Below are 4,172 nucleotides of genomic sequence, written 5' to 3' on the forward strand. Positions count from 1 at the left end.
CCAGAAGCAGATAGAACGAGTCTAGGTGCCTCTCAGAGAGCCATTAGCAAGGTTGTAACCTACCGCATTATGAGTTCAGCGGGACTTGGGCATGGGTAACCTAAAAATCCACCACTCTCACCCAAAGCAGCAGCAGAAGTAACAGCAGCAGAGGAAAAGAGACAGAAGAGTGACGCACAAGGGACTATTTAAAACCAAGCCTATGCACTGGCAAAGGCAGTCAGTGTTTGGAACTCAACAAGAAAACATCGAGGGAAAAAAATTTCTTCAATCCGGAAGAATAACAACTGGACAAGGATCATTAACAGGACTACTCACCAATACAAGGATTAACAAAGGAAGGATCAACAAGGACATAGGACAAGGACATTCATCGCCAGGGCGAATTAAGCTTCAAGGATACAACGGAGATTAATGCAAAGGACATCAAGAAATTCAGCAGCAAGGACCACTATTTTCTCAAGGATATTCTAAACAGTAATCGGAGTAAACGTTTATTTTCTTTGGACAACATCGAGGGAGGAGCTACCCCGTCTCCAATAACTATATCCTACATCCAAGGATTTACTTATTTGAAATAAACAAACTGGATCGAATTCTACCAACAGGCAAGATCTTTCTTATATATATTTGAACCATTGCAAAGATTTTGTTCAAAATATTTAAACCAAAAAACCACCTCGAAAGTTTCCCCAGCGGCGATAATTCTCCTTTACTCGTCACCGTTACTTACTCTTCTTTGAACAAACATACATACATTTTTATATTTTCTGACCCCTCCCTTGCAGAATTTATTAAAAATTAAATAAAACATATATATATACGCATTGGTCAAATTGCACGTCCATACCATAGCCTATCGGTTTACCGTAGCCATCTTTAATCAGTATCGCGTAGCCTACTGGGCGAACTCCGATATCCTTTAGCTGCTTATCACTTATACTACGACTCCGAGTCTTTACTAACATACTAGCAATGGGCGTTCATTGGATAAATCATCGTCGCAAAGCCGAGTTGGAAGTCCTTTGTGACGAATTCGGATTAGACACCGGTGGAATAGTGAAAGACCTAAGAAATCGGTTTCGTGAGTTCGCCTCAAGGGAGGATCACCATCCTGAGGTATTGAGTCGACTCGCAGAAATCGAAGCCCAATTTAGTGCCGGGGACAAGAAATAGATGTAAAGCCACAGTACAGAGCACCGTCGCCTACTCCCGAAGGAATTATTTCTCAACTACCGGTGCCACAAGACACCAACTATCGTTCTGAATCGCATTCTGGTTCTCGTTCCGGTTCTCCTACACCTTTCGGCATGCCTGGCTCAAAGATTAACATCGAGCCCAGTGAGCGGAGTCGACTAAATGTGGAATTGCCTTTAGCGGATCTACCGACCCTATCTATTTCATAGAGCAAATAGAGGCTCGAGCCGCGACTTACCGTTTGAGTTTGGAGACACTGCCTCCGATGATAGCCATCCTATTGACCGGACGGGCCGAAAGCTGGTGGCAAATCAGCGGCTATCCGGAGATGACATGGGTCGACTTCAAGTCCGAATTCTTAGAGTTCTTTCTACCCCCACGCTATTTTGAGAAACTAGACGATAGCATACGCGCTCGAAAGCAACGCCATCAGGAACCATACAAGGAGTATCTAGTAGACCTTCGATTGATGATGAAGAGAGCTCATTACTCGACGTTACAGGAACTCGACAGGATCTACGAAAATCTTTTACCAGACTACAAGCTGTATACCCGACGAAATGATTTCCAAACGTTACCCGGCTTAACCAAGTTGGTGGTAAATTATGAGACAATTCGATTGGAGCAAGGCAGCGAGGACTCAGCGCATTCTTGGAAAAAAAGCAATGCCGTTCAAAATAAGCCCTTGGATCATATGCCTTCCAGCCTAAACGGGACTGCTATATGTCAACTCTCCGAAGCACTCATGGATTCCAGTACAGCTTGCCGCAAATGTGCGGGAGCTGGTCACTTCGCACGAGAATGCACGAAGCCCCGTGTGTAGTTCTGTTGGCAATGCGGACGAAGGGGGGTACGTACCATCGAATGTTGCCGTCGTTCGGGAAACGGGCCAAACGTCTCAATCTGGGCCAGACGGAGGGACCAGACCAGGACCTCAGCCCAGTAACCCCCTCCTCCTAAAGAAAGACCGCATCCAACTCCATGTCTTCGTCAATAGAAAACCAATGGTAGCTACCTTGGATTCAGGAGCGAACAAGAGTTTCATAAACGAGGAAGTGGCTCTTCAGCACTTCGCTCAGTTCCTTCTGCGAGACATTCATACTAATGTTAACCTTGCCGATAATACTCGGGCAGCAATCAAAAGTTCTCTTAGGGCAACCATCAGTCTCGGGGCACAGACCGTACATATGACATTGTTAGCGATGCCATCGATGATGGATCCTCTTATTCTGGGAGTGGATTTCCTTCGGAAAATAGGAACTTCTATACGTTGTGGAGGTTACCTGTTACAGATGCCCCCTTTGGATAAGCCCCACAGCCCCGTGAATTCTACAATTCAGCCATCACTAGTGGCGGATGACCACACGCAGCCTGATGCTCATATAAATCAACTGGATCCTGCAGAAACGTCCGCTACGCCCAAGGATACCTGTGACTCTCAGCATAGCAACAAACAAGTATGTCAAGCAGGCTCAGTTTTGCCGCCTCCAACACCTGACGCTGTCCGTAAAAACCCATTCCGCCAGCCCGGCAGCAAAAAGGAACCGGTAACCGAGGTGGACGCCCGATTAGCCTCAGTAGAAGCTGAGATCCGTGACGAGGACTTAAAGCCAGAAGAATCATCCAGTATGGAACAGGAGACACTAGAGCCGGAACGTCAAGCGGTTCTTGACGCGGAAATCACTAAGTTCGACAGGCTCAACGGCATTACCCAAATAGCACAACATGTCATTGTATTGAAGCACGATGTGCCCGGTGCCTGTGTGCCCACCGGACATGGCCCTCGCACAATATCGGCAAGATATGGCTACGCCCCCGCTCCACCAAACGGATCCCCTCGTCTGGCCGGCAGAGCGCGTTTTCCGCGAGGAGATGTTCGTCCTGCCGTACCCAGGGCCGGACCCTGGTGAAGTACTCGCCGTCCCGATGGAGGACTACAGAGTCCCCGCCGCCGATGACCAGGGATCCAAGTCCAACTCTCCGACTCACCGTGTATCAGCCACCCCTCCGCGTCCCGTACATGAGTCCTCCAAAGCCCGTGCAGACCCAGCTTCGCTCACACCGGACACCCCTCTACGGCCCGTTTGTGAGTGTCTGGAGAGACGTCAATCTCCAGCAGTCGTAGAAGTAGCCATGCCGGACACCCCTCCGCGGCCCGTGTATGAGCCGATAAGTCCCCCAGCGAACACTGGCATTCGTTTGACAACCGTCAGGGTCCGTGAGTGTCAACCTGTCAACGAGAAGATGCCTCTAGATCTCTCTGGGCCCCGCCCCCGACCAGCGCTCGCCCCAGCAAACGACACCGCTGCTACATCAACTCACGCCAGCCTTGGGCTAACGGAGCCAGAGGGTGTCGGAGGCCACCCCCATAGCATAGTGACGAGTCACATTTTCATTGCAGTTTAAACTACGCCCATGTGGGGCCCCTCTTTATTGTTACTTATATTTTTTATACGACCATGGAGGGCACATAAAATACCGCAATGTCGAATCGAATGTTTTCACCGTTAGGACATAAGTAGGCAGAGCAAGGGTGGGTTTCGACAGCGAATTAGAATGAGGAAAAAATCACTTCGCCAGTAACCACGAGAGTGATTAGTTGTCCAGTGAAACAAGCAAAAGAAGTCTCAGTGAAAATCAACAAGTGTAACTAAGTGTAGCAGAAGACTAAAGACAGAGTACCCAAAAGAGGTCCTTCAGGATTAGCAGGTGAGCCCATGACCAAAGTTCCCCTTTATTTTTGCTTGAGTGCGGTAGGGACCCAGATTTCAAAATATGCTTAGGATTAATTAATTATTAATAAACATTATAATATGATCATTTAACCTACCCGGCATTATTTCTTTATTCGGCACTGAATCTATGTATACCCTTTCCCTTCCCTTCTCCACGGCCACTTAACCATTTGAGTGGAGCCGAAGGACCAGCGGACTTCGGCAGGATGAGTTATTCTCCTGCAGACGAAGTCAGTCGCT

This window comes from Drosophila willistoni, unplaced genomic scaffold (assembly GCF_018902025.1).
Source record: "Drosophila willistoni isolate 14030-0811.24 unplaced genomic scaffold, UCI_dwil_1.1 Seg531, whole genome shotgun sequence".
Taxonomy (NCBI): Eukaryota; Metazoa; Arthropoda; class Insecta; order Diptera; family Drosophilidae; genus Drosophila; species Drosophila willistoni.